The sequence below is a fragment of the Lactuca virosa genome, chromosome 1 (genome assembly GCF_052849685.1).
Source record: "Lactuca virosa cultivar CGN04683 chromosome 1, Lactuca_virosa_CGN04683_v6, whole genome shotgun sequence".
Lineage (NCBI taxonomy): Eukaryota > Viridiplantae > Streptophyta > Magnoliopsida > Asterales > Asteraceae > Lactuca > Lactuca virosa.
Genome location: NC_136426.1, coordinates 88,263,639 through 88,290,887, shown reverse-complemented (window position 1 = coordinate 88,290,887; position 27,249 = coordinate 88,263,639). Strand labels below are relative to the sequence as shown.

The following is a 27,249-nucleotide window of genomic DNA, read 5'->3' as shown; positions in this document are numbered from 1 at the left end:
CGGTTTTGGGTTGAGCCGCGTACGCTGGTGTACTTAATGTGAATGTTGGGCGTACTAGGGCATCCCTAGTACGTCGGGAGTAAATTGAGTACGTTGTGCGTACGCGATCAATGCCCAAACCCTATATTCATGTTTTGAGCCCTATTTAAGCTCTTTAACTTCCCCAAACCCATTCCAATTCTCAGCCTCCACCTCTCCAATACTCTCTCTTGAAACCCTAACCCCATATTGAGCCTTGTGAGCAAAAAGAAAGTGTTTTTAAGTGCTTTGGAGTGTTATTGGTGCACCTTTGAGAAGAAAGAACTCATTGAAGAAGTGTTGGTTGCATTGGAGCTTGTAGATCCAGACTTTGTTCACCTTGATCTTTCTTCTAGAGGTATAAAGTTTGAATCTTGATGATGAAATTGTTTGATCTAGCTATTTTTGAGTGTTACGAGCTTTTGGTCACTTTAAGTGCACAAAGTTTAAACCTTGAAAGTTTGTGACCTTGTTATGGATAAATTTGGAAATTTTATCCATCTAAACATCACTTTGATTAAGATATGAAGGTTGGAGACTTGGACTTAATGGATCAAGTTGAAAAAAATGCACTTTTGGGTCCCTTTGAGACTTAAAGGCTAGATCTTGTTTGTTGGGACTATTCTAATGGATAAAGTTGGAAACTTTATCCATTATGGAGCTATTGTAACCATGAAAATGTGATCTTGGCCTTTCTATTCCTTCCATACAAGAGTTGTGATGTCTTGTTAGGTTAAGAACTTAGGCTTTTGGTCATTAAGCACTTTATAGCCATGCAAAGTCATAAAGTTGGAAACTTTATGACTTTGGACATCATTTTGGGCTTGGATCTGAGTTTTGGACATAAGGGATTAATGGAATAAGCTCTTAATAGAGTTTTGGGACTAGGCTACATACATTGGGCATGCCTGGTGGTACGCTGTCCATACGCAGTTAGTGCCCTGCTTTTGGTCAACATCAGAGTATACTGGACGTACTCTCTTGGTACGCACGACGTACTCCGCTAGAAAGAAATATTGACTTTTGGACCATTATCGTTGACTTTGATTTTGACCAAGGTTAACCAAGTTTGACTTAAGGGTATTTTGAGCTATAGTTAACCCTTGGTCTCAATCTGTTGAATATGTGACATGTAGAGCCGGTATTTGGAGCAGTGTGCTGTTCACTTATTCGTTAGACTGTGAGGTGAGTTTTCCTCACCGTACTCGTGGGTCGAAGGCACCAATGCCGGCCAACTAGATTTGTATCCTGGTATATAGAATGTTGCTATGTGGTAGGGATCTGTAGATCTGTTTTCTAGTCTGTTAACTGGTTATATGATTATCTGTTTTTGGATATATGTTATTTGTTATGTATATGTCGACATGGTATGGTGGGGTTGAGACTGTATTGCTTTGTGTAATCAATCAATAGACCGAGGCATTCCAACCGAAAGGTTGTGGGCCAGGGGTAATCCAACTGAGAGGTTGTGGACCCAATATGTATTGACAATCCAACCGAAAGGTTGTGGGTCGGGGCATTCCAACCGAAAGGTTGTGGGCCAGGTGTAATCCAAACAGGAGGTTGTGGACCCGTTATTTGTTTCATTATATGTTTGTGTGGGGGTACTTTAGGGGAACTCACTAAGCTTTGGCTTATAATTTTAGTTTATGGTTTCAGATACTTCAGAGGATCGTGGGAAATCAAAGGTGTGATCATGCACAAATTCCTGTTTTTATGGCTTTGGGTCTTGGGAAAACTCTGATTTTGAAACTATGTTTTTGGAAACAATGGCTCTTTTGTAAACAATGATGTTAAATGGTTGATTTTGAAAATTTTAAATTTCTTCGATTTTTCGGATGTTTCACGAGTCAAGGTAACAACACATAACCTGAACAGAATACAACCCATCAGGGGCGGGATTAAAATTAAACATGTCTTGATTGGGAGGAAAATGAAGCGAGTCTTCTAAGAAAGCGTGAAGCTTGGATAATTCATGATAAGCATTAGGAGACATGCGAGGGTGTTTCCAAGCCCATAATCAACCAGTATTAGAGACATGGTCTGATATAATTACATACTTCACAGCCTCCATGGAGTATAGGGATGAAAATCGTTGTTGAAAGCATTTGGATTCATGGCAGGCGTCTTCCACAAGAGGGCATTGTTGCCACACCCAACAACTACAGTGTAACGTCCCAAAAAATCAGAGTAAAATTTTTATTTTTAAAACACAAATCCATACACTCAAAAGTTTCCAAATCATGATAAGTCAAAATATTGAATCGCAATATCAATCAACATAAACTGCGAGATGATGTGTAAAATCATGCCTTCGCCTTTCCCCGCTCATCAGAAATACCTGGAACATTGAAATCCAAACTGTAAGCCAAAGCTTAGTGAGCTTCCTAAAATACCACACACCACATATAATACAATTATAATACATAACATTCATACAAGGTTTGTTGGTCCTTGACCTCAACCCATCCATACCGGGTTTGTTGGTTTACAACACGAAGCAATAACACCTCAACCCAATGCTCCAGTGTTTGTTGTCACGTGGCCTCAACCCAACCATCCAGGTTTGTTGGCATGTGGACTTAAACTTACCATACTGGGTTTGTTGACCTTCAATCTCAACCCAACCATCCATATGTCGACGTATACATAACCAAAACATACATAAGACTATCATAACAATCCTACATCCTAGGATACATAAAATCAATAAATGGGTCGGCCTTGGTGCCTTAGACCCATTGGCATAGTAAGAGAACTCACATCACGATCAAGGAGTAACTGCACAGAACTATGTAACACACACACACCAGCTCTACTATCTGCCAAAACAATAAACCGAGACCCAATTCGTAATGTTAAACTACAATAATCCCAAAATACCCAAATTCAAACTTGATCAAAAGTCAACAGTCAACGGTCAAAAAATCAACACAGACCGAGTACTACCAGCGTACTCGGCTAGTATGCCCCACGTACCCTTGATCTTGGTCAGGCTCCTAACAACGTACGCTCATCATACATCTAGGTACGCGCAACGTATGCGATGGCTTAAAAATCCAAATTATAAGGACTTAATCCCTTAATTCATTTCGTCCGAGTCTCAAATCTAGTCTTAAAAATTATCCCAAACCATAAAGTTTCCAACTTTATGGTTTTACATGCCTAGAATAAACCCAACAACAAAACCCTAACTCTTCTTAACCACTAAAGCTCTTAATGACTTGCATGAAAGAATCTCAGGGGCCAAGATCATAATTTTATGACTTAAGACATGGAAAAACGTCCAAAAGGACAACCCAAATGTTCTATAGCATGCCATGCACAAGAAAGTCATAATTTGGGGACAAAAGCTCATAATATCACCATGCAAGCTAGATCTAACCATTTAATCATCAAGGTGGGAACTTTATACCTTCTGGAGATGTAGGATGATGCAAGACTTCCAGATCCAAGCTTGCTTCTAGCTTCCAAGCTTCACCACCACCTTCTTCTTCCTTTGGAGCACACAAAAACACACTCAAAGGTCTCAAAATGCAATAATAGGGGCTAGGGTTTGCAAGAAAATGTCTCAAGTGATGGAGGCTGGAAATGGGGTGGGGAGATGGGGCTTAAGGATCAATATACATGTTCCAAACCCCCAAGATTAGGGTTTCCGTCCAGACCAAGCACGCCTATCATACACTAGTGTACGCCCAGCGTACACCAAAACGACGTCGTATCCTTTAATGATCCTTACACCCAGCGTACCATCTAGGTACGCCTAGCATAAGGATCGAAATTGCAAAAATAATTAAATGGAGTAGGAAAGGAAACTAACCGGGACTCGGGTGTAACATACAAAGAATATATTATTTGGGTGAATGTTTATATCAGAAATACCATGTATCACCTTAGCGATATTGCTCCAGACACCATAACTAGATTTGCTAGCGGTTTTTTTTTCAGGTTATCATGGATGTTGCATATAACCTCTCTCCATAATGGTCCATTTCCTACCTTTAGGCGTCACAACCATCTAGACAGTTGGGCAATATTTTGAGCCCTTAAAGACCCAACTCCAAACCACTTTATGTCTTCGGGGAAATCACTTTCCACAATGAAACCCAGTGGATTTTTGGTCTCCCATCATAGCCACCCCATATAAAAATCTTCTTCTAAGTTTTTGCAAAGAATCTAAAACACCCACGGGGGCTTTAAATAAAGAGAAGTAGTAAGATGGAAGAGTTTTGATCACAACTTTAATAAGAGTTAAAAGCCCTCCAAAACAAATGTCTTAGATTTCCAACCAAAAGTTTGGAGTGAAACTTCTCAATAATTGGTTTCTAATGTTTTTTAAGATTCATGTTATCTCCAACCGGTACTCCCAAGTATTTGAATTGAAGGGTGTCCGTCACACATCCTAGTAGTTGAGCCCATTTTTTGTTCTCTAGTTTCGTAGAGAAAATACCAAAAACTCGAGACTTCTGGAAATTCACTTTCAATCCGAATGTGGCTTCGAAGCATCTAAGAATACATGCTAAGTTGATGATGTAATACCGGTTCCATTCTCCAATGAATTTGTCATCGACATAGAAAAGAAGAGATATAAGAAGGAAATCGTAACATCTGGATCATGGAGGTACTTAATTTATTGAATTTCTAACCTTTTGGAAGAGGGTCACGACGTGAGATATGGTGGTCACGTCGTGAGTGACCATTGACTTGTTGACAAGCATTTTCGAATCTCACGACGTGTGGTATGAAGCCTCATGACGTGAGAATGGCCTGGTGATCCAAAACCCTAATGTTCGAGTACTTAATGGAATGAGAGGGCTAGGGTTGCCCATCCTCAGCCTCCCTCACTTTCTAGCCTCCTGAAAACCCTAATCTTGACCTGCTAGAGGTCCTTACGATCCGTTCCAATCGAATATTCCATATGTTAGTCTCTGACCTTATTTGTTGGATTTGGATTTCATCAGAAAGTACGGTTTTTACCGACGAGTTTGAAGAACCCACAAACTCAATCTAGTACTTTTGGCCCTTCCTTTACCATGATTTTGTTATGCCTCAAATTTGGGTTTTGACTCAGACTCGAGTTCGGGTTCAGGATGGGTTTGAAATTGTTGTTGGGTTGGGAATTGGGGTAGAGAATATGGTATTATATGGTTGAATTTTTTTTTAGAAAAGATGTTGTGTCATTTGGAAATTCGATTACATGGATGAAACACCACCATACATCGGTGGTGGAACCAAATTGGGTTTCTATTTGTGGGTGGTATAGTTGTGGTGAAAAAGAATCATAAACAAAAATGTTATTATTGAAAATGTTGGAAGCATTTTGGTTGTTTGGAGAGTTGTTTGAAGCCATTTTGAAAGAATTAGATAGAGTTTAAGAAATCATAGTAATATTTGATGTGGTAATATATATATATATATATATATATATATATATATATATATATATATATATATATATATAATTGTCAAAAACTAGAAAAAAATTTATATTTTATCCCTCCCTAACGTCTCTCTCAACGACTACTTTCTTCTTTGCCTCCAATTCTTAAAACGGAAAATATTTTATGTTCAACATTGCCTACTATTAGAGTGCAAATCCAATCTCACATCTGTAAAAAGAGAAATCAGATGCGAGCTTATAAGGAAATGAGTAATCCCTTCTGTTGCCAACTGGTTTTTGAAAACGAAGTCTTGTTGTTCTTCTGTGTTGAGCATGGTTGGGCTAGTATCGATCCTAACAAGTGGTATCAGAGCTATGGTTGTACCCCGGATGATGTGGTCGGCATAGGTGGTGTAATCCCTAGTAATTCTCGGTCTAACAAAGTTGATCCCGAAGACTTGAATCGAAAGTCTTCCTAATGGACCTGGTCAAGTGAGTGTGTCCCGAGAGTATTGGTGATATGAAAAAAGATTGGATCAAATGAACAGTCATTAAAGGGAAGCCATGGCCAGAAATGGCTGAACTTGGGTTTGAGGGGAGGATTATTGGGAGTGCAAACTCAGTCTCACATCGGTAAAAAGAGAAACCATATGCTAGCATATAAGGCAATGGGTAATCCCTTTTATTGACGATTGGTTTTAGAAAATGGAACATCGTTGTTCTTCTATGTCGAGCATGGTTTGGCTAGTATCGATCCTAACACCAACGAAAATTGTTGCCTTTTTGATAGTTTCGTTTTTATTACTTCTTTTCATAGTTTATTTTTAGTTAAAATCATCTCATTTTAGTTAATCTGCATGCATACTTTCTCTTTTTGTTATTTTTCTCCTTTTCCGGGTGCTTTCCAGTCTTTTAAGCTTGTTTGCAGGATTTATCGAAGACTATTTGTTATTGGAGGCTTGCAATTTGTTCATGGATTTAAAGTGGTGCAATTGGGCTTGGTGTCAGTATAAGCGAGAAGCGCGTTGGACTTAATCTTTGGACGAGGACTCGAGTTAAGGAAGACTAAAGAAGCATTGGACCATCATTGGAGGCTTTGGAATAACATAATTGGGCTCCCAATAATTGATGCATGTGGGCTGAAGAATAAATGAGAAGATTGGGTTGGATTATATATTAAATGGCCAAGGCATACAATCAGCGAGACCCACGCGGTCCGCGTGGATCCATAAATGGTCGGCGTGGATCGTGTTGTGGTGAATCTGGGGTTTGACTTTTTGACTCTATTTTGGGAAGGTTGGTGGATGGCTTTTGGGGAGTTTTTGAATCCGGATATGAGCCCTTTTAACTGGAAATTTGAGAGGGAGTTCATTATGAACACTCTCAAGAACTACTCCTTTGCTCTCAAGAAAAGTTTGGAAGAAATTGAAGATTTTGAAGATTGGTGTAATTTCATTTCATCTTGCACTTTGAATTATGTTTGGTATCTCTAAACTATCTTGTATTTCTTTTATTTTGGCCATGCTTGGCTAGATTCACATTTGGTTTATTAGGGTTTAACCCATGGATGATTAGTTTTTTTGAAGGCTTCATATTATCTTGTGTTTGAAATTTATGGAAATGTTTTCTAGTCAAACATCTTCTTGTGTTTATTTATCTTTGATCATGAGTTTTGATGAATGAATGCTTATTTTTGTTGACTAATTTATTGGTTAAGTAATGGACCCTCAAATTAGTTAGAAACAAATGGTTTATATGTTTGTTTTCATTTCATTTAGACCATGGAAATGTTTCCCCCATTATGATAATGTAAGCATTTGATTATCTTTTGGACTTGGTAACTCTTAGAACTTAAAGCTAATTGATTTTCACAAGATTATATGCTTCATTGATTTTGTGACTTTAATTAAGGAAATGTGTTAAGAGCTCCTCTAACCATTTTAATAACTATGAAGAGTTGAGGTAATTTGTGCTTATAAATTGTTATAGCCAAGTTAAATTAATTCACAAGTGTTGTTCCATTTAGTCTAATGATAAGTCAACCATGTCATCCATGTGGTGTATCCCACAATCAACCAACTTTACTTCATTGAATTTACTCAAATCTTTTACTTGTTTACTTGTCATATTTGCATTCTAGCTTAGTTTTAATTTTGTCAAACAATCAAAAAGAATTAAACGTCCCCCCATTTTACTTTACTTTTGTTTTACAAGTACTTGAACAAGTGATTTACATAGAGATTTAAATTGAACCAATCTCCATAGATACGATCCATTTACCACTATACACTATTTTAGTGTGTAATATTTATGGTATTTATTTTGTTGGCCTCGACAACCACCACTTTTCGGCAACGAGGGGCGGTGTTTGCCGCCCACAATGTTGTCTACGCCGGATGCCGACGATAATTCCTTTGTCCATAGTGTTTAGCCTAATAATTGAAGTTAAGACCCGAGATTTTGCCCTCTCCCAATGTGTATCTCAGACAGACCATAATCTTTTATAAGTTAGCGACCTTTTCGATGTGCTAAAAATCACACACATTTCAAGAAACCTTGAACGAAAGAGAACATAAGATACAACCCTAACGCAATGCTAAAACACACACACACACATGTCTAAAAATGGGATTTTGTAAGAAAAAATGGACTATTTCACACCGGTAACAGTAATAACACTACAGTGATTGCACATTTAACCTAAAAAGAATACTCACACCAAGATACATTATCAGCCCACCCACTCTATTGGAAAGAGCCAGAACACAAATAACCTCATACATACGTGAGAGAAAACACCATTTTTTTGTTGCCTACAAATGTGATCACCAATTTTAATGATGGTATATATAATGAGTCCAATAAATACAAATAAGCAACTTTATCATTTAATAATTAATTATATTCCAGCTGATATCTTTCCCAATGTTGTAAAAAAACATAATACCAACATTAAAACTTGAACACAACTTAATAATAATAATAATAAAATAATACTTTATTTTCCAATTTATATATAACCAATATACTTAAACAAAAATGGCCAATATGGCGGCTATAATAGTGGCTATCATGAGTAATATCACAACCATCATGATCTTATATGTTATTGTCACAATTTTCATCATCGATTCTGGCGAACTCCTATTCACAAAAACGTTAGCGTCACCGATTACCTGGGATGTAAAAAATGTGATGATGTCTAAGACCAAAAAAACTTTATATGAAATTTTCCTTCCCAGTTTAAACTCTTCGGTCCCTTCAGCAAATACTTCCAGACGTTTCATCATCAGCATCATAAGAATAAACGTAGTATATTTTATTACAGACGTCACAACCAATATGATGGATCTTTTATTTTCTTGGGCCTCATTTTGATCCTCCATCTTGTGAAAATAAACCTTCATATTAAATAAAATGATTGGTAAGTAATACAATTTGCGTTTCAATATTTGTTAACATAAAAAAACGATATTGTAAAATACTGCAAATCACATGTAAGACCAATCTCCTTTTTCACTACAACAAACATGTTACGTTTCTTAAATACGATAAAGATAACATCAACCACCAACCTAATAAAAGAAGAAAAAAACAATATGCGAATCCTTTCTCTCTCTCTTTTGTTAGAAAAAAAAAAAAAAAAAAAAAAAAACAAGCTACTTAAAAACGAACTCTTCTTCGATTGGAAGTTGGTTTTTAAAGATAGAGATATAGGGAGGATGGTTTACTTTTAATATATAATATTGATGCATTTATTTAGAAAATATTTTTAATAAATTGGATCAATGGTGTAATTATTAAAATATATGTTATATAAATAAAACATTATAAAGATGACATCGTTTTACCCCAAGGAAAATCTGATTTCTTTCTTGTTTACGAAATGTACCCTTTTGTAATTTTTATGTTAGTTGTAATTACGTATCTAGTTAAGTAATACTTTTTGTTTGAACTACGAACTAGTAATTTTGATTGTGATGCATAATCTTTTTTATTGTTACAAAATAGTAATTAGGATATTTTTTTTTCATTAGTCATTGCATTCTGATAATTTAATAATATACTAAATTATATATATATATATATATATATATATATATATATATATATATATATATAATAGAATAATTTTATTTTTAGTTTAAAAAGATGATATTATATTACTTTCTATAAAATTTTATTATAAGTGAATTTATAATTAATATTTATGTGGATGACAAACATCTTTGATTTTAGTTATAACTAGGGTGATATTACCTTCGTTGTACGGAGGGTGTAATTTGTAAATTTTTAAACACATCGGCCGTTTTTGTATAACAAGCATGCATGTTGGTATTAATGGGTTTTATAGGTTATTAAAATACATATGAAGCGAAAATCTTAACTCTTAAGTTCACATGCAACCTATAGAGGATCTATGTTTTCTCTAATTGAAAGCAATAAACAATGAACATCGGAACCCTAATGGAAACCTAGGTATTTCGAAAATACAAAATGGATTAGGGTTTACATACATTTGATTTATTATAGTAAATAAATATGATTATCATTTCATTTGCTTCTTCTGAAAGCAAACACCAAAAGCTTAGTGCCTCTAATGGTTTGTACCCTAAACCCTAGCAACTAGAAGACAAGTGGAGAAAGGAGAGGGGAGGCAAAATTTTGGCTCTTCCTTGAGGTATATAATGGACGAAAGTATGGAGCCTAAGGGTCCTATTTATAGCTGCTTAAGAAACCCTAGAAACCCTAATTTGAATATAATAATAATATTTCAAATTAGGTAATTATCTAAAAGGGACATTCTAGAAACCCTAAATGGGAATGCTAAAACCGGTCATCCCTTGAGGTTTCTAGAATCATTTTCTTATTCGGTTTTTGAACAATTGTACCTTTAATTAATCCAATTAATCCTAAAATTAATCATAATTAATTTCTGATTAACTCTTAATTAAATAATATTATTTCTAATTAATATATTAATCAGATAATATATTATCAAATCATTTATTACAGCTTATTAATCATATAATAAATCAATAAACTAACCTCTCTCTCTCTCTCTCTCTCTCTCTCTCTCTCTCTCTCTATATATATATATATATATATATATATATATATATATATATATACACTGGTTATGAGGGTAACCTAAAAAAGACTTCGCTTCTAATTAAGTGTATACTAATTTAGTTTTGATCTTAGACACCTTAATCCAATAGTCTCCTACTTGGATAAGTATATAACTACAATTTCAAGTATAACTTCTAATCAAACAGCAAAGTGTGCTTTCCGAAGCATTTGTCGAACTCTGATCCAATCAAACATTGGCCCTAAGATAAGTGATCAGTCATTCATTCGTTTTTCAAGTATAAACACGAGACATGTATTATAATCAATCTCATTGTCCAAGATTCGGTTTCCTGATTTCCCGATTTGTGATGACGTCATCAGACTAGTAAATGAAGTTTGAATTTGACCATATAAGAACAACAATGGAGAAGAATATACAGAGTAGGGTCGATAAAATCGACGAATAAGTTCGAATTTGGTCATCGACTTTATCAACCCTACTCTGTATATTCTTCTCCATTTTATATTGTCAAATTCAAACTTCATGAATTCCTTCTCAACTTCTGGACCATATGCTTTCATACTCCTCTAAATAAACAATATGAAACACAAAAACATGTTATAAGTTTATAATTTAATTTCCTTTTCCTAGAAAAAAAAAACTGAGACACATCAAATAAGATTGATATCTGATGTCTCCGCAACATTCTAAAAAACAGCTACAAAAACATAAATAAAATGTAACTATTAGAAATCCATTAACCTTTTCATGCTCATTTACAAATTTTCTGACTATATCTTTCGTGACAAAGTGAAGAAGTATAGTACCATTCAGTGCAGTAAGAGAATCCTTGTTCATATAAAACAACTACATAAACAGAAACATAATTATAAAACTTCATAAACAAAAAAAATTATTATACATTATTCCTTTATATTAATTATACCAAAAATAAGATTATTGAACTAACATGCTGGAACAAAAGGCATAGTCCTATTTACGCTAGTACCTTGTCTTGCCTTTTTGGTAGGTAACAATGTTTTTATCATATCTTCCAAGACGCATGATGCTCATGGTAACTTCTCAACAATATCAATTGCATTGAGATACTTGGAATCCAACTTTTGGCGTGAAGGAGCTAGTATTACACGAGTTATAGCAAGCAGATTATCTGCAAACTTATGAAGTAAATCTTTCGAAGCTTCGAAGTCAAAGTTGGAGTTTGGATCACCAACCATCTTTTACACCCATAATTTCTTTAAAATGTTTTGCTTCTATTCTATGTTCGACACCGTTGATTTTTATGCTACGGTTAGTGGTGTCAAACATGGATATCAATCGAATTACCAATTTATTTTTCATAACCTCAGTTTTCATATCTAAAAGACTAAAAAATGGACTATTAGACACCCAAGATCTTTAAATACAAATTCTATCGGCACCTAAGCCGTTTATCTCTTCGATGAACATACTAGCATTACAATGAATTGCATATTTTTCTCCCCCTTTGCCATCTCCATACTTTCTTTTTGTATTTGAAGACATGTTATTCCATACTTTTTGGGCTTCTTTTACATCAAACTTATCCAGTCGTGAATGTTTCTTTTCTTGTTGGAAACTGTTCGATGCATTTTTTTAATAATGAGTCATTTTGTATAACAGCCCCATCATGTTTAACATATGAGATGGTCAAAATACAAAGTTTATAATGCAAAGAACAAACAAAACAATATCAATGTATTAGATGGAGATTTTGATATATGACAATTGATGTTATTGGTATATATTTTTCATATTTCGTTAAATGTCTTTTCTACCTACAAGTTTTGTTTCTTTTAATCCAAGTCTGTTTTTCTCTTTTAGTTGCACATTTGGTCAATTAAGGTAAAAGATATTAATGATTTATGGCAATATAGATTATCGTTTAACGTAGTATTTTTATTTTCCACAATATGATAACATGTTTAACTTCCCTGTATGTTTTCTGTGTAATACAATTAACAAAGAACACATAAAATTGAAAAACATTCCCTCCCTTTCCTTCCCTTTCTTTTCCTTTCCTCCTTTTTCTTTCTTTTCTCCTTAAGTAAAAAACTCAAGAACAGGATAAAAAAACTATAATCAATTCAATGCAAATTACTATATTAAAAAGAAAATAGTAATCTATTTATGTTTTTTCCAAAAGCATGCCTATAAATTAGACATGTTACCATATCGTGGAAAATAAGAATATTACGTTAAACGATAAGCTATGTTGCCATAAATCATGACTATCTTTTACTTTAATTGACCAAATTTGCAACCGAAAAAGCAAAAGCAAACTTGGATCAAAAGAAACAAAATTTATAGGTGGAAAAGACATCTGACGCCATAAGAAATATGAAAAAAGAAATAGAACAAAAGCATCAATTGTCATATACCAAAATCCTCATCTAATGCATGGATGTTTCTTTGTTCCTTGCATTACACGGTTTGTATTTAGACCATCTCATACGCTAAACATTCAGGCTGTTATACAAAATGACTCATTATCAAAAAAAATGTGTGGAACAGTTTCCATCAAGAACAGAAAGATTCACGACCGGATAAGTTTGATGTAAAAGAAATTCAAAAAGTATGGAATAACATGTCTTCAAATACAAAAAGAAAGTATGGAGATAGCAAAGGGGGAGAAAAATTTGCAATTCATTGTAATGCTAATTTGTTTATCGAAGAGATAAATTGCTTAGGTGACAAAAAGATTCGTATTTTAAGATCTTGGGTGTCTAACAGTCCATTTTTTAGTCTTTTAGATATGAAAACTGAGGTTATGAAAAAATAAGTTGGTAATTCAATTAATATACATATCTGACGTAGTAAACGTAGCATAAAAATCAATAGTGTCGAACATAGAATAGAAGTGAAGCATTTTAAAGAAATTATGGGTGTAAAAGATGGTGGTGATTCAAACTCCAACTTTTAACTTCAAAGCTTCGGAAGATTACTTCATAAATGTGCAAAATATTAAAAGGGTAAAGTAGCTTACGTTTGTCGAAAGAAAGTCCTGAAAATACTAAAAGATTGAGATGAGATGGATGTAAATAGAGCATATAATATGCTTGCTATAATATGTGTAATACTAGCTCCTTCACGCCAAAAGTTGGTGTCAAGTATCTCAATGCAATTGATTATGTTCAGAACATATCATGGACATCATGGGACTTGGAAGATATGATAAAAGACATTGTTACCTACCAAAAAGGCAAGGCAAAGGTACAAGCGCAAATAGGATGATGCATTTTGTTCTTACATTTAGTTCAATAATCTTTATTTATGATATAATTTATATAAAGGAATAATGTATAATAAAAAATTGTTTTGTTTATGTAGTGGTTTTATAATTATGTTTATGTTTATGTAGTTGTTTTATATGAACAATGTTTCTGTTACTCAACCGAATGGTACTATACTTTTTCGCTTTGTCACGAAAGATATGGTCAGAAAATTTATAAATGAGCATGAAAAGGTTAGTGGATGTCTAATAGTTACATTTTATTTATGTTTTTGTAGCTGTTTTTTAGAATGTTGCTGAGATATCAGATATCAATCTTATTTGATGTGTCTTAGTTTTTTTCTAAGAAAAAGAAATTAAAATTATAAACTTATAACATGTTTTTGTGTTTCATATTGTTTAATTAGAGGAGTATGAAAGCTCGTCCGAATATGCTCCAGAAGTTGAGAAGGAATTCATGGAGTTTGAATTTGACAATATAAGAATGACGATTAAGAAGAATATACGGAGAAGGGTTGATAAAGTCGATGACCAAATTCAAACTTATTTACAGGAGTATGAAAGCTCATCGATGAATAATTTTGAATTTGAGTTTAAATATGGTCATCAACTTTATCAACCCTACTCTATATATTCTTCCACATCCATTACCCTTTTATTATCATATCATGGTTCTAGATGGCTCCTCAACAGCTCAAAAGATGATATAACATAACAGGTGACGACTGACATCCAAGAGAAACAAAGACTACTCTAGACATGAGCAAGAAAACATGGTATGCTAGATCGAAGAAGTAGAAGGAGCTTCAAAAGTAGAACCAAAAAATGGTAAAAACAACATCATTTTTACGACGATTCTGATAATAGTTGCTATGTTAACACCTTTAATTAGCCCTCCAAGACGCTTAGATGAACGAGATTACTCTAAACTAGGTTTAAGAACTTCATTTTTTTACTTTTTTTACTGCTTCAACATGATTGCATTCTTCATTTCCCTCTACAACTTACTTCTTCATATCATTGTGATTTATTTTAAGAAGACAATAATTTATTTTAAGGAGAAGACAATGATCAAATTCCTAGCGGTCACCCATAGGGTAATGGTGTTCCAGGTGCTTTCCTTTCCACAATAGGGACTTTTATAACCGGTTTATGACTCGTTTTGACAAAAAAAAATGTAATCATAAGATTGCACATTTTGGTCCTTACAGTTGCTTCGGTACTTTTTTCCTAAGGTCGGCTCTAGTTATATATACCCACGCAATATCATAGTTACTTTATTATATATATATATATATATATATATATATATATATATATATATATATATATATCATAAAGGAAGCATTTTCCCTTTCACCACATCATTTGAAACTCCCATGACTTTTCAATTTCTTTCTAATAATAATTATAAGTTGGTTAATAAGGGTAAATAAATATCAAACCTAAAGTGTAATCATATATAAACTAAATTTCAATATTAAAATAATATCTTTACTTCTACTTATAAAGTTATGTTTTTTTAACTTTTAACATATTATACTTAATTTATTAGTTTTAATATATTGTTGGATGTAAAGCATTATCATTTTAAAGATACAATTTTGGAACAATTTGTATAAAATATTTAAATTATTAATTTGAATATAACATTACAGGGTCAACTAAAATATAAATTTTAGTTGAACTTAAACAACCCAAAGAATATTTTGTAAATAGTTAAAAGTGATTAATTGTAGTATCCTTCTAATAATGATTATAAGTTGATTAAAAAAGTTAAATAAATATGAAACCTAAAGTGTAATCATAAATATACTAAATTTCAGTTTTAAAATAATATCTTTACTTCTACTTATAAAGTTATGTCTTTAACTTTTAACATATTATACTTAATTTATTAGATTTAATATGTTGTTGTATGTAAACCATTATCAGTTTAAAGCTACAACTTTTGAACAGTTTGGACAAAATACTTAACTTGTTAATTTAAATATAACATTATAATGTCAACTTAAATATAAAATTCAGTTCCACTTAAAAAAACCCAAGAATATTTTGTAAATAGTTAAAAGTGATAAACTGCAAAAAGTAAGTTGTAATCTCAATTTAACTAAATTATTTCCTAAAGATATTTTTATAATCGTTAAAAGTTTTCAAATAAGTAGCTTAAAATAACTTACAATAACAATAATTAAAAATAAGTCTATATAAATGATTATATTGTTACCTTTAAAATCAAAAAACAATGTTTGATGTTTTAAATAATTATAATGATAGAAATTAAAACATTAAGCAAATCAATTTTAAAAAATTAATTAACAATAACAACTATAAATAACATTAAACCATATATTATATTTAATTTTATTCATGTGTAACTCGCGGATAGAAGCCATTCAAACGATTGAGATTATACGGTTATAACAGATGTACATATTATCATATAATTCAAAATAATCAATATATTATATCAATTTAGTATATGAATTATTATATCAAATTTAACAACAACGTTATTGCTATATTTAAAAAAACATATATTTGTAAATAGTTCAACTATATAAGTGGTTCTGCGCAACGCGCATATAAGAGAACAATCTTCTTTATTAATAAAAGAAGAACTTTGTGTTGCCATGTGTCACTCTGATACACATCCACATTAAATATTTGCCACGTGTCAATGTATTATATCTCTTATTAATTACTTAATGAAAAAGTTATTTTCCATTTGCGCCCCTTTTTTTAGTTAACAAAAATATGATAACAAAATACTTTTTAATTAACTAAAATATAGAGATAAAAACGGATTCTTATGATATTACATATTACATATATTAATAAACAAAATTACTTTTTTACTTACCAATTTCTAATTGTGTGCTTTATTATTTATTAATTGTGTTCTTAATATTCAATATACTTAATACTTCAATTTATCAATAATTTATATATTGTGTGATTATATATTACCATTTTAGTTTGTGGACCATGGTTTCCACAGGTTATAACCTAATTTTATATATCTTAATGTGATTATATATTACCATTTTAATTAAGTTTGTTCTTATTTTCTTTTCAATATAACTATTACAAAAAAAATGTTAGTTAAATAATGAATAGTAGAAATTTTTATTAGAAATCATAAAACATGTATATAAGGCTTACGAGACTAATGCTAGTAAATTATATTAAAAGCATTCAAACTACATGCCAAACTATACATAAGGATACTAGGGAAAACACTCCATCATGATCAATATTTAATCAACAAGCCAAAATTCTAAGCTACCAAATGATATTAAGTAAAAGCATGATGGTTTAAGATGAAAACAAAAGAATTAAGTATTGATAAGAATATGCTGGGATTGTAACTGTATATTGTGTTACACTCCCATATTATCCGAAAGTAAATTAAGTTGGTGGCTTATAAGTCTACATGTCCCCTCCTGCAAGCTAGCTTTGGGAGTAAGTTCTACATTTGGGCTTATGACACGATACGGGGCTAGCATGGGATGGGTCCGTATCTTACTGTAAGATGTATATTAGTTGTAGTTGGGGTAAAATTAATCATAAATAAAGACTTTGTTATTTCATCCCTTCTAAGATACAAAAAGAATATGCAGGGATTATAATTGTATTTTGATCTTAAATGATCATTAATATACAATTGCGAACCAACTTCTCAAAAAACTTCAATAATACTAGATATAGAAAGAAAACTATAAGATTATATACGTATTATTATATGTGTAATTAAAAATATTTTCTATCTAAAAGCATTGGACATCCGGCGGTAACGGTTATAAAAGTAATAATAAAGAAGTAGAACTGAATCGGTCTTAATCAGCGATTCCGGTTCCAAACTCCAAAGTTAGGCACACCTGGTCCCATTGTTCATCCTTAACAAAAACTAACCCACATTAAAACTCTTTATATAAAATTTTGATCAATCCTATATTTTCTGATAGTTATTAATGTAAAGAATCATCCCCTTTTCTAAGGTAGAATACAAGTAAAAGATGCTCAATATCCAAAATAATAACAATAATAATAATAATAATAATAAAGAAAAATAATGAAGTATGACCTTCTGAGTATGTGTAACTAAGAATTCAACTCAGATTCAAGTTAAAATTCAAAAATAATAGTCAGGCGAAATTTCATCTAACAATGATGGAGTGTTTTAGGTCAAGAACATTAATACTACATAAAGCGCAAATTAGAGATCTTTTCTTATAATTTATATTCATCTGCACCTCAACGACATACATATCTTTGGATAATTCACAAAACAGCAATTCAAACAAGCAAAACAACACAAATCAAAAGTGGGTGGTGATTCGAAGAAGAAAATTACCAGCAATCAGTCGAGAAGAGGAGCAATCAGGGAGAAAAAGCATCAGTAAGCCGTCAAGAGTTGAAAAAACCCCAAAATCTTGAAACAAAAACAAAAAGATAAATCAAAGTATTTTTTAGTTTGAAGTAAGTGATGGATTCTATGAAAAAAAAATTACCTTTGAAACCTGATGGAGGAGTACAATTCACCAAGACACGAATACAGCTAGTGAGGGATTACACCCACTACCCTTCTCTCTCAACCTCTCTATCTATAAACCCTAGAACTAACAGGCGCCGCCCTCACCACCACCATACCCGGCCACCTCCTCCACCATCGCCGTCGTCGTCCTCCACCATAGCCGTGGTCGTTAACCTCAACTAGGGCTGAACAGAAAACGGGAAATCAGAGAGAGGATAGATCTGGGCTGATCGGAGCAGAAAAAGAGAAGACGAGAGAGAGAGAGAAGAGAAATCGCCTTCGTGGTGGTTACCCTGTTCTGAACCATCACCTTCACGCCATTTTCTTCTCCATACCACGAACGACCATCAACCAACGCCATCTCTGCTACTATTCATCTTCTTTAAACACAAACAAAATTGAGTATCGTTCCATCTTTCTCGAGAAAATGAAGAAGTGAACACTTTAATTACTAGAAAGGGAAAATGACATATATATATATATATGCCCTATTATGTTTCTAGCGTTTATGAATTTAGTCATTTAACTTGTTTTGTGGCTTTATAAGGGAACGAATTACACTTTGTCGGGTCGATTAAGTCCTTATTGCAATTGTGAAGGGGTCACACGGTCATTTTTAGTCCACCTCCTTCTACTAACACCACATCGGATGCTGACTGTGATTTCCATGTAATGTCATGTCATTAATTAGGCGCTTTGTCTTACTGTCGGTGTATGCTTTATAAAAGAGCCTTTTTACTTCCACTGTTCAGCACTTCATTGATAAACTCGTTCTTATTATCTGCTTCTGAATCCTCAAACATGGAACCTGTATTCTTACAAGTAGGTGTTCACTTTCAAGGAATGTTCACCAGAAACTCATACGCTACACCGGTGGAATTACTCAGAGGTTTTCGGACATCGATTTCGCAGGCATGGACAAGGACGGGTGTGTTGCGTTCATCGAAAGGTTCACTGGGGAAAAGTGTGAGAAGCTCTATTACTGCCAACCTGATATTGATTTTCCAAAAGGTTTGACTTTAATTAGCAATGACCCAGATTATTTCGACTTTATAGCAATTGCATATGAATGTGGTGTTATACTCCTTATGTATGTAGACCATTTTGGGAATAGTAAACATGCAAGAATGGTTGGATGAACACAAAGACGAGGTTGTTGGTAACATAGAGGAAGAGGTACTTAATGGTGCAGGACTGATTAAGGAAGTTGCAACAGGGCATCGGGATTTGGCTGACGGTGACGATGAGGAAGAGAATGGCGATGATGATGATGACGAGGATGAGGATGCCGATGATGATGAGGATGACCATGAGAACCCTCATCTTTTTATAAAGGATAATGGGATTCAGGTAGACATGGGTGAGAATGCATGTGTAGGTGAGTCTTTCGAAGAAGACATGGGTGACAATGAAGATGTTTATCCCGAGCTGCCAAATATTTACAATGATAAGCTCAATTGGAAGGAGCAGGAACTTGTGTTCGGTATGAGGTTTGAGAGTCCTAAACAATTAAAACACATGCTTTGTAACTATGTTGTCGCAAATTGTTATCAATTATGTTTTGTTAAGAATGATAGTAGACGATTACTTGCCAAATGTTGTGATGGAAAATGTACATTTAAGGTTTGGGGTTCTTGGATGACTGACGATAAGTCTTTACAGATAAAGTCTCTTATTGGTGAGCATAATTGTGCAAAGAATTTCAAATTCGGGTCAATTGTGACTTACAAATGGATAGGGACCCACTTTAAGCAACAATTTTATAACAATCAAAAGATGAGTGTCTGATTGCTTAAAGAGGAGGTAAAAACCACTTTTGGGATTGAAGTGAGTATGAGTCAGTGTATGAGAGCCAAGAAGTATGCATTGACTCTAGCTAAAGGCACAATAGCTGAAAATTATGCAAGAATATGGTCATATGGTGAGGAATTTAGAAGATCAAATCCTGGATCCAAAGTTAAAATTTGTGTTGATGCAATGCCTGATGGTAAGAATTACTTCAGCAAGATATACATATGTTTTGCTTCAGTAAAAGAGGGATGGAGGGGAGGTTGTAGGAGGATCATTAACCTGGATGGTTGTTTTCTGAAAAGTTTTTGCCAATGGGAGTTGCTTTGTGCTGTTGGTAGGGATGCTAACAATTGCATATTCCCAATTGTTTGGGCGGTTGTTTGTGTGGAAAACAAGGAGAATTGTAAATGGTTCATAGAAACTCTTTCAGAAGATTTGCAATGTTGGAATGAAGGACAAGGTTTGGTTATAATTTCATATCAACACAAGGTATGGTACATAAATATTTCATGTTCTAAAATTTTAATTGTTATTCTAATTACAAACATTAATCTCACTTATGTAGGGTTTGATTGAGGCAGTAAAAGAAGTATTTCCAGCAGCTGAACATAGGCAATGTGCTAGACATATCTATGGGAATTTTAGAAAGAGATTTAGTGGAGCCAAGTTTAAAAATTTGGTTTGGCCTACAAGTGTGGAGGATCGGGCCCTTGCGTTCCTAGAGGCCCACGATCGTGTGACTAAAGGGGCTTCACGGAAATGGCCATAACTTTGGCTACGAATCTCCGTTTCGGGCCTACGACCAGTCAAATCGAAGCTTGGAGCAAGGAGCACGTCTAGAAAAGTTCCCGAAGGGGACTTACCCATTTTTGAGTCCAGAAATCGCTTTCTAAATGGAGTTATGAACAATTTTGTTATTTTTCCTTAATTTTTGGGTTTTGTTTTTGGGTTTGTATTTGGCCCATGGACTTTTAGGGTTTCATTTTAATTTCTGCTTCTTATTTAACTGTTTTTGATGTAATTTGGATGGTCGATCATCAATTTTATGAACTTTCGACTTTCTCCCAAATTCTGTGTGTTAACCCAGATTTTGAAGCCAATCCCACGGTATTCGTAGAATCAACGTGGTTTTGAAGAGATTGTCCTAGCTATTCTTTTAGAATCAACAGGTTCATTCTTGGTTATCTTTGTGTTGTTTTTTTGCGCTGCATCAGTTGGTATCAGAGCCGAATTCCTGGTTCAAAATGCCTCCGAGGAGAAACAGGACGCCCGCTAATGTTCATGAGCAAGAACTAGAAGAACGTATTATGGCACGAATGGAGGAGAGGATGGATCAAATGGTTGACCAACTGACTGATAGGATGGTCGAACTGATGAATCGAGGAGGGCAAAGGTCTCGAACACATTCTCAAGTGGAAGATGGTGAATTTGGGAACCCGTTCGGCGGCAGTGACGGTTCATATTCTGAAGACGATCTAGAAAGGCGGCCAAGGCGTGATCATAGAGGTGACAATAGGCGTTGGGAGGCCGGAATGAGAATTGATATCCCAGAATTCGATGGGGTCAATTTGAATCCGGAGGGGTTCATCGACTGGTTGGCTACTGTTGAGGAAGTTTTTGAGTTCAAAGAAGTCCCTGAAAACAAAAGAGTGTCATTGATTGCTACCAGGCTACGTGGTAGGGCATCTGCATGGTGGCAACAACTGAAACTGACACGAGACAGGCTCGGAAAGTCAAAGGTCGTGACTTGGAGGAAGATGAAGAAGTGTTTACGATCCAACTTCCTACCCCATAACTTTCAAAGGTTGATGTACCAACGGTTGCAAAATCTGAAGCAGAGTGCCAAATCAGTTGACGATTACACAACTGAGTTCTACCAATTGATTGCCCGAAACGATATCCAGGAGACAGAGGAACAACTCATTGCTCGATATATTGGGGGTCTACGGGTCCAAATCATGGACTCTGTAAATATGTTTGACCCGGTATCTATTTCTGAAGCGCACCAACGGGCGTTGGCTTTTGAGAAACAAAGTCGTCGGGTGGGCGGTTCGTCTTCAACTGCTAATATTGGAGGAAGTTCCGGGACGGGTGGTATGGTACCCCGTGTTGTGCCTAATCAACAAAGACCGACATCTAACAGTGTTGGACCAAATCCTAGGACAACTGTTAGTAGCAGCTTGAAGTGTTTTAGTTGTGGGGAGACAGGTCACCGACAATCAGAGTGCAAGAAGGTCGGAAAACGTCATTTGTTTGCTGAGCAAGATGATTGGCAAAATGATGATGCCGGTGAAAATTACGAAGATCCCCCTGTGTATGACGAAGAGCATCAATGCGAAGAGGAAGTTGTAACTGGAGATGTGGGGGTAAATTTGGTGGTAAGGCGGTCTTGTTTTACACCAAAAGTTATTGGTGATGATTGGCTCAAACACAACATCTTTCAGTCGACATGTACTATTTTGGGAAAGGTTTGTACTTTTGTTATTGATTCAGGAAGTTGTGATAACCTTATATCTGAAGAAGCAGTTCAAAAGTTGGCTTTGAAAACAGAAAATCGCCCTAAGCCTTACAAGCTACAGTGGCTTAAGAAGGGTGGCGAGGTCACTGTATCTAAACGAGCCCTTGTTCAATTTTCTGTTGGTACCACGTATAAAGATGATTTGTGGTGTGATGTGGTTGCTATGGATGCTTGTCATTTGTTGTTGGGCAGACCTTGGGAGTATGATCGTAACATAGATCATAACGGGCGGACTAATACTTACAGTTTCTTGTTTGGTGGTGTGAAGATAACATTGGTTCCCAGTAAGCCAAAGGAGCCAGTTCCGAGACCTTCGGGTACTCTACTGACCCTTAATAAGTTTGAAGACGAGTTGGAGGCGGAAGGTGAAATTTTTGTATTGCTCGGGAAGGAAGTTGCTAAGGAGGTTGAAATTCCTGAGGCTATGGTTCCTCTGCTCAAGGAATTCGCTGATGTTTTCCCTAATGAATTACCTGATGGTTTGCCACCTTTACCTGACATCCAGCATCATATTGATTTACAACCAGGAGCTCAGTTGCCTAATAGACCACATTACAGAATGAGTCCCGGAGAGCATGAGGAGTTGCGACGACAGGTGGAGGACTTGATTTCAAAAGGTCATGTTCGGGAGAGCATGAGCCCGTGTGCTGTTCCTGCTTTGTTGACTCCTAAAAAGGATGGTACTTGGCGTGTATGTGTGTTGATAGTCGCGTCATCAATAAGATCACGGTGAGGTACAAATTTCCAATTCCTCGACTTGATGACCTACTTGACCAGATTAGCGGTGCCTCTATCTTTATGAAACTGGACTTGAAGAGCGGGTACTATCAGATACGACTTAGGCCTGGGGATGAGTGGAAGACTGCCTTCAAGACTCGTGAAGGATTGTATGAGTGGTTGGTGATGCCTTTCGGTTTATCAAACGCTCCTAGTACATTTATGCGTGTGATGAACCAGTTGTTCAGGCCCTTTATTGGTAAATTTGTAGTCGTTTATTTTGATGACATACTTATTTACAGTGCTACTTTTGGTGAGCATGTCAACCATGTGAGGCAGGTTTTGACCGTACTTCGACGGGATAATTTGTATGCAACTATGAAGAAAATGTGTGTTTATGGTTCCTAAAGTCTTGTTCTTGGGGTACGTTGTTTCTGGGGAAGGAATACAGGTGGACGAGTCTAAAGTAGCAGCTGTCAGACAATGGCCAAGTCCAACTACCATCACTGAAGTTCGAAGCTTTCATGGCCTTGCTTCATTCTATAGGAGGTTTATTCCAAACTTTAGTTCTATTATGGCACCGGTGACTGATTGTATGAAAGGGAAGGCCTTTACTTGGACCGAAGCAGCAGAATCAGCTTTCCAATTAGTAAAAGAGAAGCTTACTACATCACCGATCCTTGTATTGCCAAACTTTTCTCAAGTGTTTGAATTACACACGGATGCTTCCAAGGTTGGGATTGGAGCAGTTCTAAGTCAAGGAGGACGACCGGTTGCCTATTTTAGTGAGAAGTTGACGGGGCCAAAGCTGCATTATAGCACTTATGATGTTGAGTTCTATGCAGTGGTCCAAGCTGTAAAGCATTGGCGCCATTATTTATTTCATAAGGAATTTGTTTTGTTCACAGATCATGATTCATTAAGACATATTCGCAGTCAAGATAAGGTGTCACACAAACATGGGAGGTGGATGTCGTTCTTGGAAAAATTCACTTTCGTGGTGAAACACAAGTCTGGGATGTCAAATCGGGTGGCTGATGCATTGAGTCGGAGGAGTAATTTGCTAGTTTCCATGAGGGTTGGTGTGCCGGGGATGGATGTCCTCATGGAGCAGCTAACGGTTGATCCTTATTTTTCTGTTGTTCTGCAGGGTATACAATCTGGACAGATGTCTGATTTTCTACTGCATGAAGGTTTTCTTTTCAAAGGCAATCAATTGTGCATCCCTGATTCTAGTCTCCGCCTTCAAATCATTAGGGAGCTGCATGGTGAAGGGCATGTCGGCCGAGATCGCACTTTACAGTTGGTACAATCATCTTATTTTTGGCCTACAATGCGCAAGGAGGTGGATAGATATGTTAAACGGTGTCGAATCTGTCAGGTGTCAAAGGGCACATCTACCAATGCAGGACTCTATATGCCTTTGCCTGTTCCATCACAACCTTGGGTAGACATCAGCATGGATTTTGTGTTGGGTTTACCACGTACTCAACGGGGAAATGATTCAATATTTGTGGTTGTTGATTGTTTTTCTAAGATGATGCACTTTATTCCTTGCAAAAAGACGACATATGCAGTTAATGTGGCCCAGTTATTCTTTCGAGACGTCTACCGTTTGCATGGATTGCCGTCTTCTATTGTTTCAGATCGAGACACTAGGTTTTTGAGTCATTTTTGGCGCAGCCTATGGAAAATGGTGAACACTCAGCTCAATTTTAGTAGTGCATATCATCCTCAAACGGATGGCCAAACAGATGTTGTCAATCGATCCCTTGGTAATATTTTGCGGTGTTTAGTGGGTGATCATGTGAAGACCTGGGATCAGAAGCTTTGTCAAGCTGAGTTTGCTCATAATCATGCTATCAACCGAAGTACTGGATATAGTCCATTCCAGGTGGTCTATTCTGTTCAGCCACGGGGACCACTTGATTTGATGTCACTGACTGTTTCTAGGGTTGTTCCAAAGAAAGTGCAGGATTTTGTTGGAGGACTGCATGATGTTCATAAGGCTGTTCATGACAACTTGGTCCGAGCTAACTCCAAGTACAAGCAAGATGCAGATAAAAAACGCAGACAAGTTGATTTTGAAGTAGGTGACTTTGTTTGGGCTGTTTTGACTAAAGATCGTTTTTCGGTTGGTGAGTAAAACAAGCTGTCAGCTAAGAAGATTGGACCGGTGGAGATTGTGGAGAAGATTAATTCCAATGCTTACCGTCTACAGTTGCCAAGCCACATTCGTTGTTCCGATGTTTTCAATGTAAAGCATTTGCTTCCTTATTATGGGGATTCTTCTGATGATGACCATGGTGCACATTCGAAGTCGAGTTTTGTCTACCCAGGAGGGGATGATGTGGGCCCTAGTGTGGAGGATCGGGCCCTTGCGTTCCTAGAGGCCCACGATCGTGTGACTAAAGGGGCTTCACGGAAATGGCCATAACTTTGGCTACGAATCTCCGTTTCGGGCCTACGACCAGTCAAATCGAAGCTTGGAGCAAGGAGCACGTCTAGAAAAGTTCCCAAAAGGGACTTACCCATTTTTGAGTCCAAAAATCGCTTTCTAAATGGAGTTATGAACAATTTTGTTATTTTTCCTTAATTTTTGGGTTTTGTTTTTGGGTTTGTATTTGGCCCATGGACTTTTAGGGTTTCATTTTAATTTCTGCTTCTTATTTAACTGTTTTTGATGTAATTTGGATGGTCGATCATCAATTTTATGAACTTTCGATTTTCTCCCAAATTCTGTGTGTTAACCCAGATTTTGAAGCCAATCCCACGGTATTCGTAGAATCAACGTGGTTTTGAAGAGATTGTCCTGGCTATTCTTTTAGAATCAACAGGTTCATTCTTGGTTATCTTTGTGTTGTTTTTTTTGCGCTGCATCAAATTTAGTGGAGCCAAGTTTAAAAATTTGTTTTGGATAGCTAGCAAGGCAACAACTGAAACACATTTTAATGGAGTTATGAAAGAGATTGAAAAGTTAAATCTGGATGCAGTTGTGCATCTTATGGATAGAGATCCAAAGACTTGGTCTTTGGCCTTTTTCAGAGTTCGTAATTCTTGTGAGTCAGTAGAGAATGGTTTTTCAGAGAGCTTTAATAGTGTGCTTTTGGATGCCCGGAAGAAACCAATCATAAGCATGTTAGAGGACATTTGTATATATGTGATGCAAAGGATTGTGACTATGAAACTAACCGGACAATGATGGAATCGTTATTCTGTTTGTCCAAATATTAAAATACGGTTGAATATGCTCCAGACTGAGCAAAGGTTTGTACATTTATCCAATAACATCCATACCTTATTGTTCACATATCATAATATTTTGGTTTTTCATCTATGTAGGCATTGGCCGGTCATATCTTGTGGGGGGATGAAGTTTGAGGCAAGGAAAATGGACGAGGCATATATTGTTCATGTTGAAAAAAAGGAATGCAGTTGTAGGCTATGGCAACTTAATGGATATGGTTGCATACATTCAGTTGCCACCTTAGCCTACTTAAATATCACACCTGATGGGCCATATGTAGATCCAATGTACTTGGATGCATTCTTCCATAACACTTACAAACAGCCAATCCATGGGATGAATGGAAAAAATATGTGGCCTTCTGTGACATCCTCATTTTCACGGCCAGAAAAGACCGATTTTGTTTATGCTTTGTTTGAAAATCAGAGTAACATTTTAAATAAAAGTGTTGCGGAAATTGTCCCAAAACAAAATATGATAAAGATTTATCACAAGCATTTCCATAGAAATGTATTTCATTAAAAAGACTCGGGATGTCATGTTCGATACAGATCATAAGCATAAACAATACAACATAGGCCTTACTACATTATTCCGTATTTACAGGCCTAAAATCCCTTAATCTCTCATCCCAAGACATCACATCTATGCTCATGCGCCACTACCTGTAATACAAGAAACTGAGTGGGTCAGGCT

General features: G+C 35.4%; 1 long non-coding RNA gene across 1 annotated transcript; it reads right to left on the bottom strand.

Annotated features, from left to right (window-relative positions):
• Nucleotides 1-8,372: 8,372 nt before the first annotated feature.
• On the bottom strand, nt 8,373-18,715 carry LOC145105508 (uncharacterized). The gene is made up of 3 exons (XR_013707339.1): nt 18,258-18,715; nt 18,101-18,178; nt 8,373-8,799 (listed from the first exon to the last, which is right to left on the bottom strand). It is a non-coding gene; the product is annotated as an uncharacterized LOC145105508 (long non-coding RNA).
• Between the last annotated feature and the right edge of the window lie 8,534 nt (nt 18,716-27,249).